The 16353-nt window shown below is 43.2% G+C and overlaps 1 protein-coding gene across 8 annotated transcripts in view; it reads left to right on the forward strand.

Annotated features, from left to right (window-relative positions):
* The window catches only part of LIFR (LIF receptor subunit alpha), a 90048-nt gene that overhangs the window by 18617 nt on the left and 55078 nt on the right, over nt 1-16353 (forward strand). For 2 of the 8 annotated variants that reach the window (XM_054185320.1, XM_054185325.1), the window contains exon 1: nt 16015-16167. The exons of 1 other annotated variant lie outside the window; for it this stretch is intronic. The gene's annotated coding sequence lies outside the window, so the exon portion shown is untranslated. Of the gene's footprint in view, nt 1-5628; nt 5647-15539; nt 15694-16014; nt 16208-16353 lie in introns of those variants that run through there. 5 more of the 8 variants (XM_054185326.1, XM_054185324.1, XM_054185318.1 and 2 more) reach the window with 5 other exon arrangements.

The following is a 16353-nucleotide window of genomic DNA, read 5'->3' on the forward strand; positions in this document are numbered from 1 at the left end:
ACAGAAGCACCTACATTGTAGTTTTCCTGATCCAACAAGGGCATATTGGTGAAATCAGGACAAATAGGTTTGTTTTTTTTCCCTTGAAGCGCATGTGTAAGTTTTGGATGCTCATGCCTGAGGTTGCTTCCCAGAATGTCTAATGCAGGTGTGCAGAAACTGTCTATGTCCACTCCGACGCAGCTAACCACCAGCGGTTCCCAAACTCTTTATTCTGTATGATCTCGTGGAACCATGAAGAAAGTGTCACCTCTGGGCTTGGAAATCCAGAGAAGGATATTTCCCTCCTGTAAGTGATTTTACACAAAATTATTTTTAACTAGCAGTTTTCTTCTGTCTAAGTTCTATCTACAATTGAAAACAGAAATAAAAGATACACTAGTGCCTTCTGGGAAGAGTTAGTGGCACATAGAGAAGAGAAATTATTTTACAAATATCTTCCAGATCTGAAGACAGAGTGCCTCAAGTGTGACCATACAAGCTGAATGGAATTTGAAGCTAAATCTGTATTTTAAGAATACAAAAACAACTCAGCGTGAGTCACTGGGGAGGCAAAAGTAACCACAAAGTTTGTGCACAGTCTATACAGTGAGCTTGATATGGTTTCCAAAACCTTTAATTTCTGTTGGTTTAGGGGAACTAAACACATGATTTAAACAAAACACTGTACTTTTGCAAAGTTTATGCTTTGCAAAAATGAAAAAGTTACTGAAGACATTAACTCTTCAGTGCTGTAATCACAACAAATGTGGGAAGGATATGTACTACTGAAAAGCTTGCATGCAGGTCACCTTGGAAATGGGTGTCTGAACTATGGGTCTGGCCTGAAAAATGTTAGTTGAGGAGAAGGAAAATTTTTCAGCACAGTTGCTGTAAAAGTTCAGAGCTTCTCTTCTGCATGTATTTCAAGATACAGTATGATGGAGGAGAAATGATTTCATTAATTTCATAAAAATTAGGTGCCTAGTTTTTGCCAGACAACCCTGAGCTCTGGTGTGGCCACAGACTTGCTATCTAAGACTGTTATCTTCAATGAATCACTAAAATTTCTCCTTGTGAAACTTTTCTTACCTACAAAGAACACATCATACCTACTTTGCAGGTACTTACCAAAATTAATGAATCTATGTTAGTGAAGAAAAATTTCTGGCCTCAGAGTACAAGCAACTTATCCAAAGCTTACTGGATTGAAAGGGAGGTTTTCTGTGACAAGGATTTCAACAAAGCCTTTAGTACTAACATGAAATCCGGAAGAGTACTCTTGCTATTCTTAAAGATATATTCTATCAGTATCAATCTGGTGTCAATGCAAAGATTTTTATTGCCTTCTGTGGAAGCAGGCTGGTGAGAAAGCCATTGTAAACATAAAATATTTTCTGAGTTACTCTGCATGAAATGAAAAAACAAAAAAACTTAATATAATAGTCTCCTAAAAAGAATAAATTACGTTTAAGCAGATTTTGCTTTACATGTGGTGATACGAACAGTTTTGTGATGATGACAGCAGTGAAAATGACTAAACTGTGTCATTAAAAATCTGGTGCCCCTAACACATCAGTGGCAATTCTCATCACATTCTCACCTATTTGCCTGAGCCGTGAGTGCACTATCCCCTCTCCTCAAAAGGGGAATGAAAATCTTTCACAGATATTACTTCGTAAGTGAAAAGCCTGTATAAATTTTTCTCAGCAACTCACCAAGACAGTGTGAACTGGAACTTATATTTCAGCATTTTTTATTGGGATTATTCAGAGTATATATTATATTTTCAATGTCATAGGTACCTATGGCATTACCTATAAGTACACTGAAAAACAGTTACCTAAAGTGCCCTACACATTTGGCTAAAGGAAACTGCATACATGAGGCAGGTAATTCCTTAAGCAGTGTGTGTGGCAGGGCCAACAGACGTATTTTTCACTCCTTCTGTGAAAGCCAAGTCACTTTGTGGGAAGACTTCAAGTCTCATCAAGGAGGAAAAAGACAGCAGGAGCCTGAATCCTTAATGCAGTAATTGAGGCACTTCCATGGACTAATGTTAACCTGGGTTCTGGTCCTGCTTAAAAGGCTATTTATGTGAAACAGTAACTGGATTCAGTGCATACACAGTCCTTGGAGCAAGGGTCAGAATTCATATCTCCCCTTCTCTTGACAAGTATCCAACTTAACACATTTAAAATGTCATTCTCATCATCTCCTCTGTTTTAGTAGGAATCTGGACAAATCTGTGCTCATGTTTTGTATTGTCTGTCTTTAGGCATCTTTTGTAATGAGAACACTAACCTAAGGCAGTTCCTTGGACTCGGAGGTCAGAGAATCAGTTATGAAAGCCAAGTGCTCAAGGGTGAGGCAATCTGTGACATTGAAGCGCCTAAGGAAGAAGTAGATATTGGAAGACAGGCTTTCCAAAAACTCATTCAAAGCTTCTTCTAGCCTCAGGTCTGTTTATCTCAGTAGGCATGGGAACATAGCATCTGGAACAGAGTAATTTCCTGCAAACTAGTACTCAAAATAGTAAACCTTCACTCATGTAATGTTACTGCATGTATGTATGACCCTCTTGTTTATAAAGTAGTGTGTGTTAAGACTGATAGAAAATGATACAGACGCTGTTTAGAGCACAGGAGGAAATATGCTGAAATAGGAAGTATGCTGAAATAGGTCATTATTTGGCTATTATCTATGTAATGCAGGGGCCAAAAATGTTGAAAACAGATTATTTCTCCCTATGTATATTGAGGAAAAAAAGGTTACCCAAGGTTTTCTATGCATTTGGCTCAAGGATGCTGCAGTATGAGAACATGTGATTTGTTAGGGAAATCCTATGTGACTCTTCTGCAGAAGCTAACTAAGTAAACAAGAAGTGAGCTGGAACTTTCTGTACAAGGACTTTTACTGGAATCATTCGGAAGCTTTTGAATATACTCAGGCTTCCTCGGGAGGTTCCCTCTGCGTTAGATCTGTTGCTGCAGGCATCACCTCTCAAACAAATGAACTTTGAACAACTTAAGGTCTTTGGACTTCAGAAAACATTTTTCTCCCCGTTAGAAGTTCAGGGTCATGTCATCATAGTGATTTCTATGTCAGTTGATAGGCTTTTACAAAATATGCTCTACACTTCTATTTTTGAAACAAAAGAAATAGCATCAACATCATTTAATAAACATTTGACCGTAACAATCTTGCTGATAATCTTCATGTGTGAGTATCTTTATAAGGCCACAGTTCATCTTTTTGCATAACTCCACATGTGGCTTTTCAGACATTCAAGCTGGCATCTGTCTGTGTCATTAAATCTAAAATGATTCAAAACTTCCTATCTTAGTCTAAGCCTTCATCTATGAAAACCACCAGTGTAATTCTTTTCTTCACTCCAATGAAAAGCATATGGACATCACTGAATGCTGAAAGCTAAAGTCTATCGTGATCAAATTATGTCTCTCAGGAGAAGTTAATGGTAAAGTGTTCTTAAAAATTCACAAACAGAAGACTTAAAGGGCACGATTATGGCTGAAAAAGTTTTAACTGACCAAAGCACCTCAGCTCATTCTTATAAAGGATTTTTAGCCCTCATTCTGCACTGATGTTTACAGAGGTAAATCAAGATCTGCACAGTTTCTGTAACAGAATATGGACATTAAATTATTTTTTTAAATTATTTTTAAATGTATTTCCCTTGTTCTAATAGGAAAGTGGTTGTATTCAGATGTTGGCGACAAGGATATTTGGGTATATTTGCTCCTCTTTTGTTCCCTGTTTCTTCTCACTTTGTTTTCTTATGCTGGCATTTCCATATCATTTCAGAAGGAGTATCTCCATTCAGAATTGTTGGTTTGTGCTTGCAGAAACAAATATGAATGGTAGATGCCCATCACCTTTAAAATTCCTCTCCTTGTCTTTACAGTGACTATGCTGTTAGGCTATGCTCAGTGACAAAAACACAGCAATATTTTATGCCAAAATTTGGGAACCACTGGGTTTGCAAAGTCCTGTCCATTTTCCTCAGAATAATCCTCCACCTTTATGCCTTAACCACTAGAGCTCCACGCTTTCTATTAGTTTCCAATGTAGAAATCACCTGTGAAATTTATTTCTCATGCCATATACACTGACACTTCTAAATTGATTGAGTGAAGAATTAAAAAACTCCTAAATCTCTTCAAACTGCATACTTACACAATACTTACTTGGAGATGAAGACTGGACACTGTTTGTGTATTTGTTTTCAGGTTGGTTGCCTGCTCTTTAGGCTGTAGTAGTAACCATTCAGGATAAAAGCAAAACATCACTTTGGATGCTGAGCAACTGTTCAGTATTCAGTAGCTGCACTTTTTAATCTAGGATATTTCTAAGATGCATGTATCCTATCATTTTGGGTAGTTTCATATGAGCGTTCCAAGCCATACTGCCTCTTCTGCCCCGCATTTCATTTGCACATCTTCTCTTGCTTTTCACAACCCACCAGCACCCCAGGTTTTGCTGGATGAATGAGTCATATAAAAATATTTAACGGAGGTCCTCTTCTGCTTATGGAATATCACAGATTCTTCATTATCTAAGTAATTTTGGTACTTTCGCTGCTGTAAGTCCATTCTTCTAAACTGATTAGGCTCAAATAGATTTTGAAGGCTGCAAAAACCATAGACTGGAAAGGTAAAATTTTGTGACATATATTCCCTTGATAGAGCTAATTTTTGCCTCTCTTTCTGTGTTTTGTAAATCCAAACTGAATACTTCTATAATAATAAAGCAGAAGAATAGAGAAAATGTGGCAGCCTGTAACTAAAGGAAAGCTAACTTTTGTAATTAAAGTAACATGTACAATACAGACAGTGATTGTACACAGGCTGCTTAGCAATTAATGTTATAAGATTATTCAGGAGCTGCCCAATGTTGTTTCTCATTTGCCTAAAAAAAGAGGATTTAATGCATAAAATCCTTCCTCAAGAAAAAGCAAAATGCATTGATCTTGAATCTTGAAAAGATTATTCAATGTTGCGTTATTTTTAAAAGTAAAATTGCAAAATCACAAATTATGTATTAATTACATTTTTTTGCAAGAGCGGACATTAACACACAACTTTTAAACACCATTAATTGGCTTTTAGGAATAAAATTATGGGTGAAGAATGAGTCATAGTGATAAAGTATCAATCTTTGTAATGGTAATGTCACTAAAGTCATCCTCTCTGCCCCATTCATCTTTTTCAGGAAAAGCTTTGTGAGGGCAAAGGTCGTATGGTAGAGAGTTCAATTATTTTCTCACTAAAACTGATAGCAAAGGTTTGCATAGACTTGATCGGCTCCTGCACACATTGAAGACAAGGGATTCTTATTCACTTTGCCTAGCCAGGTTTGATATTAAACATTCATGCTAATAAATACGGAGATGTTTTCTGTCCCTTAATAAAATTTAACAGTTGCATTGCTTTATCTTTCCAAACTGCTGGAAGCTGCAAATGACTAGCTAAACACAAAGATAACCTTTTCTCTCTAATCTTTCATGCTTCCCGTTTGTTTGCAGTACAGAGATTTCCTGTGAAAGTTATTTCTCTGCACAGCGCTGCAATTAGAGGAGAAAATTGAAGGCATCTCTTGGAGGATATTTACTGGATTGGTTCTGCAGCTTGTGGTTTATCTCAAAAGGTAGGAGTAGCATCACATTTGGTCAGTGACTGCTGCAGTATGAAATGAGGGCTAGCTCTCTGGAAATTTCTACAGCACTTGGGGCCACAGACTGTAGCCCTCGGTAGGAAAGTGCAGGAGTAGCCTTTTAACCAGCTTCAGAATAATAAAAGGAAAGAGCAATGGGGGGGGGGAGGGGCAGAAAGGAGAACAAAAATGGAAAAAACCAACCAAAACATGGAGAGACAGAGGCAAGCGCATTTGCAGAGCTGCGGCAAGACATTTTTTTGGTGTTTGAAGTAACGCTATCCCCCAGACTTTCTCTCCTTGAACTGAAATGTTTGTTTCTGGGTCAGTCTGACACTGTGCTGAGTAGGTCCCGTTGCAAGGAGACCTTATTCTTGTTCTTCCTCTTACTGGCTGTGGGAGCCCATCCCACAGGTGAACTGGTACAAATTCTCCCCGAAGCCTTTGGTACACTCCCTCTTTCTGGAGCCAGAGCCAGCTGCACTACCAGGACAGGCTTCGCATCCATATGCAATAATAACAGACAGCCCGCATGTCTCTGGCAACAACTTCTTGCAAAAAACCCCAATGACTTATGCAACCTCTGTCATCTGTGGGGCATATAGGCTTCCAGAGTCTCACTCTGGAGTTGTGGGCATGGGAGCTACAAGATGCCTGCTTTGATATCTCCGCAGGACAGTGCTGCTCTGTGCTGCTATCTCAAAACAGTATAATCAGCCATTACTTCCTGAGAATCACCTTCTCTCACTGCTGCTGCGCTTTGGTTGGCACATACCAATGGCTACCGTAGCTCCTGCCTCCTCCAGGTGTGGAAGGTTTGGGGGAAGTTTTTACCACTTGGACTCTAAAGAAAAACCTGTTACTGGCACAGTTTACGTTAAACTGTAGAAGGACTGAAAATTTCAGCAAGTCTTTCTTTCGGGGCTCTCTTGCATGGATTTCTCTGTGGGAGGAATCAGACCATTCTGGAATAAAGCATCGTGTTCCTCTGAAGTCCGGGAAAGTGGCAGGATTGCACAAGATGGGTCAAGGTCGCTGCCTGTAATAAGGGACAGGGTGAATCATAGTGTGTCTGTCATGGGTAAATATGAGTTTTTTTCCCAACTTCCTCAGCAAGCCTAACTGTTCTGTGTGAAAAACCCGTGGCTTCTGCACCTGAATACACAAAAAAATGCATGTCCTGGAGTGGGGACCAGAAGTCTGCACTTCCCCCTCCCTACCCAGGCACTATGGTATGCACAATCACCTTCATTTCTGCTCGGGCCTTTTCTGCCTCTGTAGCTTCACTTTTGTTTTTTACGGGATGTCCATGCTTTAAAAGCAGAGTGGACAGTGCCCTCTAGCCTAATGAGGTGGTCAGAGCACCCTGTGGACATGGGAGACATCCTCTGGAGCACCTTTGCCCATTGCACCCAAGCACTTCCACCTCCCAAACAAGCCTTTAACGACCTCTGTAGCTGGTGGCATCTGTTGTCTCTCCCCTGTGACTTCAGAGAGAAAAGTCTTCTGTTCTTTAAATCCAAGAGAGGGTTTCAGGCCACAAGTGCCAGTTGGGGAGGCCTGAGGATTGTGAGTAGGTAGCACAAGATGTAACACAAAAGATTGATGTTAGCGCTGTCATCTCCAAAGCCAGGAGAGACTCCATCTAAATGTGACTTCATTTGGTCTGTGTATTCTGCATCTTAAAGGTGAAGACTTTCGGAGTCTTGCTAATTACAGGCATGAGAATGAAGACTACGAGTAAGGCCAGGGGTCTGGAACAAGTCATGGTGGAATTGCAGCCTGTTGGTGCACATCAAAAGAGGCAAGACAACAAAACCTCAGCTTACAGAGCTGTGTAGGAAAGCAAAACTGAGAAAAGAAATGAGACAACAGGAATTTCCTTTTTGCTGGAACAAGTGCCCTGTGCTCAGCAGGTTGCTTCCTGTGAGCCTTTTCCTCTGTTCGCTAGATGCCTGTATGGATTTGTAATTTCATATTTTAGGTTCAGCAAAGAGTGTGTCTGGGCTTTCCTTTTTTGAGTTCTCAACTGTCCTTTAAATGAAGGAGAACTAGCAGCCTAACCAAAATATGAGGAACATTAAAACACCGAGTGCTGCAGTGCCCATAACTTATGCGTGTTCAGGTCCAGGCTGCATTCCACAGCAATGCTATGCATATAACAGGGAAAAGGTACAGGCTCAGGAGGCATTTGGCACTTGGAGTTAGCAACGGCCAGCATATCAAAACCAAACACATTTACTGGGCCTTCACTGAAGTACCTCTAAAATTGGAATCAGGAGCCTAATAAAGGCTTCCTGGATATAAGTTCTCCTGAAAGCCAGGTACTCCTCCCAGGCAAGGTAGTTTTCATGTTCCAGTGGGTACCCAAATGAATTGGTTATAGAGGTTTGTGGAGGATAAGCATAGCTCTTGTGCTGAGATGTGGGCTCACAACGAGCAAAGTTCAGATGATCTTTGCAATTAGGGACACAACTCTGTTCCCCCAACTGTCATGATGTTGCTTCAGACAATGGACAAAAGGCAAGTTCCCTGTTTTCCTCAGGTTTCTACTGTCAGTCCGTTCCAGCTATTGCGAGTGGGCTTGGGTCCCTGGCCATGCCTGAAATACTCCAGTCTAGTGGCTAAGGCACATAGCTGAAGGCTGAACTCACCACCTGTCCCAGAATAAGGATAGCCTGGAGCCCAGGACTGTGGTTTGACACACGGCAGGACTGCTCCTTCAACTTTTGCCCTTGGCTGTCTATTCCAACCTTACAGCCCTTCAAACTTTGCCCTTGGCTGTTTATTCCTACCTCCTACCAGCCTTCCAATGACTTGATGTTTGTGTTCAGTGTAATTCACAGCAGGGGAACTATTCAGTTAAAAATACCTTGAGGGAAGGCTAATTAAAAAAAAAAAAAAAAAAATTGTTTTCTTGATGTGTCTGACTGTGTGGACATATGCAAAAATTTATGTTAACACAGTGCAGCAGAGGATCATAGATGCATAGATCCGACACAATGGATGCTCAAATTCATACTGGTGGCAGAAAAAGTACCTGTCAAACCCTAATCTAGGCCAATACAGCCTGTGCCTCATGCACTCACAGTACCTGTCTCAAGAACGTGCTTTGCGGCCTCCCCAGTGCGCTGTGCTTCAGAGCAGGGAGCACTGAACAGAGACGAGTGTAATGTGAATCAGTTTTAGCTCAGTGCTGATAAATGGAGTTCTATGACACAGGGGTGGTTGTTCTCTGCATCTCAGGTGACCCAAGTGGGGAAAGAAGTGGCCTAGACATCCAGCTTGGCAAGCATGGGGAATAAAACAGAGCATGATCAGTCGCACAATTTTCAGCATGTACGTACATTTCTGGTGTCTCCAGTGCTGTCCACACATGTTCTAAGAAGCGTTTTACAGAAAATAGTTTTCTGCCTGAAGAAGCTTAATCTTGCATTCCCTGGGCGGGCAGCTCCTTTGGCTTCACTAGGGATGTGCAAAGGCAGATTGAGATTGCCGTCAATCTGCAAACTAGTGAAAGCAAAGGTCCTTGTTAAACCAGAAGGGAGGATGTGAGGATGTACACAGATATGTAATTAAGTGGGTACTAGGTTGGATTGTATGTCATTGGTAGAGATGTTTTTGTATAAAAATAAAAACAGGGGACAAAAATAGGTCCACCTTGATGGAAACTCCTGGAATGGATACAGATTTTGACGCAAATTTGACCTAATGCAAACAGCCGCCTGCTTTTATGAAAACATCTTCCAACCTGACTTTCAAATATGCTGGGATTACCTTCTTTACTAGAGTTAGAATTTCTGTTTGTGTGCAAATACTGATCTTTTATTAGCCTGCAAGAGAAGTGTGGTTAACCAGGGTGGCTGAGACACACCAAACAGTAATATTTGTAAAGTCAGACCCAGAAAGGATAAGGTTTCTTCTAATAAATGGATTTTGCCATTGTGTCCCCCAAGGCCACACCTTGAGGTATCTTATTTGCACATTATTCAATACTATAATATCCCAAGCTTTGATGCACTGTGTTAAGCAGTATTGAAACCCATATCTGAAAAATGACATGGAAAGACTGACAGAAGGAATGCCACGAACCATGTAAATACAGAACTCCTGAAAAGCATTTGTTATGGATCTCCACCTCCTCTCTGGATGAGCTGTCTTTGTCTTGCTACTTTTATGCAGATGCACAGAAATTTGGTTCCAGGCAGTGACTGGGCTTGCAGCTCAGTCCAAGGATAGTATGGGAGAAGGCATATTTCTTTCCCTGTGGTTCAGCAGGGGGAAAGGGTCTTGCTGCCTGGAAACTTTGTGCAGGGAGAATTTTGAAAATTCTAGACACTTAATTCAGGATTCACTGAAGCTGACAGCTCAGCTGAGTTACGTTTTCTGGTCGAATGGCTCCTGTTGAAGTAGAGATCAGCTCTGGAGTGCATGTAACGTTCATAACAGCTTAGTTTGCTTCAAATTCATGCGACATTCGTCAGACATGTTCAGGCCATGGACTGAAGCACACAAAATCTGAAGCATCAACTTACTAAGCCTTGTAGTACAAGGGACATTTCTTTGTGGGATGTCATAGAAATAGAGAAAGCATGGCAATATCTAGCTGATAAATTGGTGAGCAGAAAGGTATGACTGCCAGGAATGGCACTACATTGGAAACAGAGCCAAAACCACAGCGATAATTCCTAAATATGAGCAAGGCAGTATGTTTGCATGTGAAACACCGATGCTGGGGAGACAATGGAGGGACCTGCAATATTAAAAGTATATGAAAGTCTGAGATGTTCTCAGTATATTTTATTTGCAGATTTCCATGTTTCTCTGGCTATTACAAATCTAAATTATCTTCTGACTCTCATAAATCCTTTTTCATGATGTAATTAGGCCCTTCCACTACTGTGCAAAGTAAGCCTCTTCAATTTCATATCCATAAATCAGCCTTAGTTCTAGGATTGGTTCCACCAACCCTTCCACAGTTAGTAAGATTGTTACCATTTGTTGGTGTTCTTTCAGAAATTTATATTTAGCTTCATTTCTTTCCAAGAACTATGCTGTATCTTATTTCACTGACCTGAAGACTGACCTCTCATGCTACTGTATGGGACTCAGCAATGGGATGCATCCAACACAATGATTAAGCGTGTGCTGAACTTTACGCTGCCAGTATAATCAACTGCAGGATGGCAAAAATGCTTAGACTGGGAAGCAGGCTGGCAACTGTTAATCAGTTACAGCACGTAGGTTGTTTTAGCAGAGGAACTTCAGCAGTAAGTCCCTTCTCAGGCCTGAGTTCACTGTAGCCACTGTAGACACATGTAACTGAAGTACTAAGACTCATCTGAATGAAGTAGACGTGGAAATGCCTGCATGTGGACGCATCAGAAGATGCACTAGCGCAAGGGGGGAAAGAATGAGCATTAATCGACATGATGGATGTAAACAACAGCAGTCAAATCAAGGAACGGTGAGGACTGTGATGTTTATACCAAGACCACAAGACAAGACCAAAAGTTCAGTCCCCTTACTCTGATAAAGCCATAGCATAGGCAACTTGTCACCCTTAAAACCATGCTCTGATAACATAGGCTCAGACAACATCCTCCCAAGAGGAAGACAGACAGTAGCCATAAAGAGCAAAATGAGGGAATAAGGCAACGGGCAGAAACTTTTCCACAGGTTCCTGGAGGATAAGGCGAGAAAAGGTCTGAGGCAAAATCCTTGCATAACAACTGCTTGACTCAGGAAGATATAAAAGACATGTTAAAATAAATTGTTTGTTGTTGCCAGTCAAGACTGACTGAACATGCTTCAGGAGTACTCAACCGTTGTTGCCCCTTGTCCTCTGTCCTACACAGAAATGACCCTGGTCAGACCACTTGGACATAAAGACCCTGACATTTGACAGTGTGTGGCAATGAGATCCACGTGCTAGCACCTCTGTACGGCATGGGAGAAGCTTTACCTTCACTGCTGACCATAAGGGTCTTATTACTGGCAGTGGATGCAGTATTTTCACACCACGTATTTTTCAGGCATCTGAGGTAGAATTTTTTCCACAGAAAGGAATGTAAATGCCTTCAATTTAATTGTTTTTGGCACGTAGTGTTTTTCTTTCCATTTCTTTTTAAATTCATGGCACTATCTAAGTTAGAGCAGGTCAGTAGATCAAAGTCCTTCATTGCTTCTCTCTGCAAACACAAAAACCACAATAGACCGTACGGTTTTCCTCCAGACAGAGGAGACCAGGGAACTTTTTCAAGCCCTTCAGCAATATATCGCCAACATGTCACTGGGTTTACAAGCATAGGTCCCTAATGATAAAGAAAATTCCCTGTATTTGAAAAATATTAATTACAAAGAATTTATTTCTCTGGGGTCAGTGTACTCATTTCCAAGAATAGCTCTGCGCCAGCTTGACAACACAGGGATGCTTCCACTGAGACCTCATAGGAAAGAGCTGTTGCTTTGTGAGTGCAGCAAAACACATGCACTATCCACCGTACTCGAGGTTATTCTTGGCATGAGCTGAGGCTACTCCTGCTCTTATCACAGCCAGCGTGAGTTTTGTTATTGGCTTTCCTGAATACATTCAGTCAGACTCAAATTCGCTTTGTTGGTTGTATTATACAATCATTTTTTAAAAGAAAACAGGGACAGATAGTCCACAAAAAAGAATCAGTGGCAGACCTTTGCCAGCAATATTATATATTTACAATCTCTGGTGTTTGTAAATGCTGGTAGAAGTACTACCTCTCTTGCTTCTGGTTAAAATGTAGGGTTTGTAAAATGTGCACACAACTTCTCAGCAAAGGAAGTTCTTTAATACTCTTTATTGGCTGGGGGAAAGTGGGTGCCAAATACAACTGTGAAATGGGAAACAATGCACAAAGGAAAAGTTCTAGAACATCAACACATCCGTTCCTTTTCTCTGCCATAAATAACCAACACACCCTTAAATACAAGACTAAATGGCTCCAGGAAACTTATTACTGAAAACGTCCTAGCTGTGTTTCTCACTTTCATTTGGAATTTACATGCCCCCAGAAGTTTTTTCTGACCTAGGCAGCAGATATGTTGTTCTAAGTAATACTTAGCACTGAGATAAACTAAGATAAACTGAAACCAGCCTACTACGTGGAGAGACTTAAACCTTCTTCTCTCACTGTCCAAAGTATTAATGTTGAAAGGCACAGCCCTGCTGCTGTTAAAATCAATGTTAAAAGTTAAGTTAAAATCCTACACTGAGGATATAAAGACACAGTGTCTGCTCCAGCATCTGTCCTTCAGTTTTCTGGAAACCAGAGATAAGGCAGGAAACAAAATGAATGGCCTGCACGTAGGTACTACATGCATATAAGTTTCATTATAAAATATAGCAGCTATGATATTTTATAGGGAAGGTCTGATGATGAGACAGGATGCATAGACAGTGTATTTGCTGCAGATCAGAACTTGTGGGGTAATTTGAACAGTCATTTGTCTAGGGGATATTTATATTAAAATCAGCATATTTCACTATAAAAAAGAGACAACTGATACCAACCATCTGTAGCTTTATCACCTTGAATCTTGTAGTATACAGACTTGTCTTAAATAGCATCACATCTAGAAAGTCTCTTAACTTCCAACTGAGTCATTAAAAACTGAGTCATTAATACAATATCAAAGCCTTAAAATAACTTCAGGAACTACCCCTACCTCTGATTTCTCCTGGCAGCTTCTTCTAATTTCACAATCACATTTTTCTACTTAAAAGGAAAAAAAAAACCCCACATCTCTTTCCCCGGTTCGTGTATGGAGTGTCTGTGAATTACATGGAATCTGTCTTGCTAATTAAAAAGAGAAAATAGTAAAAATTGCTATTGCTTGATTTCACCATATAGACAACGAGCCAGATCTTCCACGATTACTCATGGTACACATGGTACCATGTACATGGTACAGGACTTCCTGACAAGTGGGATGCCTGTGAGCCTTTATTAAATGTGAAATAACATGAGCTGCAGAAAAGAAAGGTGGTACAATTTCATTTAACATTTTTCAATGCCTTTGAAAGAAAGTTCTTATGTCGTTTTTGTGGATGGAAACCTGCAATTGTGGGTCTGTCATCCATGGCGCAGGGGCAAGCTGCATCCTTCTAAGCCTTGGATGCAGACCCTATGGAGGGCACCAGGCTCCAATTAAAGAGGTCTGGAAACAGAGGAAGGCAGAGGCAGTCCTCCCTTGGATGGGTCACGTACAATGAAATGGCCACCTTCTCCCCAAGCCTTCTGGTGCTATGGATATTCCTAGTTTCATTGTGATTTGGCTGCTGTTCCATGGAAAGAGGGCAGGAGGGCTTCTGGGCTAGAATGGGAACAGGGAACTAAATGCAAAAATGGTCTTAGGCAACTGACATACCAAACTTTTTGGTGTGCCTGGAGTGAGGTCTAGACCACAGAATTAGCCATCCAGCAGACCCTCCCAGTGGGGAGAGATTTGTGACTGCAAAGAGCTGACTCATATGCTGGAAGGGTAACTGCTTAAACCTACTAAATTGAATACCCGTAAGAGAATTCTCTTAAAGTCTGTCCATCCTCGAAGTTATGAATGTTTCAATGCGCATCAGGAGAAGACATCATCTTCTGCTTGGGATTCACAGCCCAGGGCTTCTCTCCAAACGCTGTTTTAAAAAAAGTCCCTTCTTTCCCAAGAATGGTATGTGTATAAGGAGACTCAATCCTTCTTCTTGAGAAGGTGACACAGGTCAACGGATAGACAACTGTCTCAGGATACAAGGCCCGAAGTCAAGAGTGCTCTTGAGACAGAAGAGATTTGAACTCACGTTCAGATGCATGACCTAACCACAAGGTTCATGCACGTCTTGCTGGCCTACTGAAGCTGCAATTCTCTTTGCACAAAGAAATAACCCCTGGAAAGAGGAGGAAATGGTGGAAGATTTCTTCTCTACGAAATAGCCTGTGTTCACTTAGCCTGAGCAGGGAATGTGCAGGATGGCAGGAAACCTGACTTTGGGGACCTGAAATCATCTACTTAGCCAAGGTGGGACACAAGGCTGGCCCAGGACCTCCATACAAGTATTTGCAGTTCTTTATCATCCAGGTTCTGAGAAAAACAATCTACAACTTGGAAAACCTCTGTAGGAATATGTAGATAGAAAAATGCAAGGAAAACCAAGCAGTTACTTTTTCTGCATGTCCTACTGTGGTTTACTGGGGAACAAGAGAGGAGCCACAGGCTTGCCAGCTCTTCTGATTTTACGGGCCCTGTGGTATATATTTTTTTAATTGCTTGACTCTTGAGACTGTGGGATTGTGAGCATTTCAAGTTTAATTTAAAAGAGGGGCTGGCACGTAGCTGTTGTGGCTTCAAAGAAATGTTGGAGGTCAAGTCCCAGACCTCAAAAACTCGAGGCAAATACAAAGACTGAACCAAGAATCTTTTGGGTTTGGAGGGCAAGGCCCACTGCTTCAAACCCTGGCGGGCTGGCAGCATTGGCGACACTCAAGATACTGCTCTAAGAAGGGCATCTGACCGTGTCACGGAGGGAACCTGGAATGATCAGACCCGTGACTTCATCTGCCCCCGCAGCACGCTCGTAACAGCCCACCGGGGACCCGAGGAAACCACCGGCCACCGAAGCTTCGCCCCCGACTACACCCCGGCCACACAGCGGACGTCAGCCTGAAATCCTGGACAGCTTCGGCCCGACAAAACCGGGAATAGCGAGCGGGTCGGCCCGAGCAGCGGGGCCGTGCCGGGCGGCGGCGGTGCCCCGGGGGCAGGGCCGGGGGTGGTGGCGGCGGCGCCGGGCGGTGCGCGGCGCAGGCTCCTCCCGCAGGCATCCCGCCAGCCCCTCTCCTCCATCCTTCCCTCCCTCCTTCCCTCCCTCCTTCCCGCCCCGGCTCCATCCCTCCTTCCTGTCGGCGCTGCGCACTGCTGCCCGCCGGAGCTGGGCCGACCGGGACGGCGCCGCGGGCAGCCCCGCGCAACCCCCGCGGCATGAGGCTGCCGCAGGGCACGGCCGGGCGGCGGAGGGTGAGTGCCGGGCCCCGCGGCGGCTTCTCCCGGCGGCGGCCCCGCGGTTGGGGGGGTGGGGGTGGGGGCTCCGCTCGCACCTGGGAGGGGGCGGCCCGAGGGGCGCGGTGAGAGATGGATGCCCCCTCCATCCCTCCCTCTCTCCGCCCGCCCCGGGGAGGTGCCGGCGAGGAGGGGCGAAGGCGAGGCGGGGGTTGACAGCCCAGCCTGGATCCGGCGGGGCCGCGGGATCCAAGCCCCCCGGCTGCTTCCCTGCTCGTCTGCGGGAGCGGGCGCTGCGGCTCGGAGCGGGGCCGGGGGTGCGGGACAGGTGGCGGCGGCTGCGGGGCGCGGCGGGGGTCGGGGCCGGTGCGGGCGCGGAGCGTCCCTCGGGGGGATCGAGGAGAGACCGGCGGCTCCTCTCTGCCGCTGCCCGCAGCCTGCCGCGTACATAGAGGCTGCGTTTTGTCAACAGCTCGTTCTGCTGGCCGGCAGGTTGGTTGGTTGGTTGGTTGGTTGAAGGACTGAACGGCGGGTAAATAATATTTATGCCTCTTTTTGCGCTTTGATATTTTATTTTATTTTATTTTTTAATAAGCAGCTCCTTCCAAAAAAATAAAAAAGGGGGGTGGGGAAGGGGGGGAGCTTGGGAGGGCAATCCAGAGCCCGTTCTGCTCTTGG

The sequence above is a fragment of the Rissa tridactyla genome, chromosome Z, assembly GCF_028500815.1.
Source record: "Rissa tridactyla isolate bRisTri1 chromosome Z, bRisTri1.patW.cur.20221130, whole genome shotgun sequence".
NCBI lineage: Eukaryota > Metazoa > Chordata > Aves > Charadriiformes > Laridae > Rissa > Rissa tridactyla.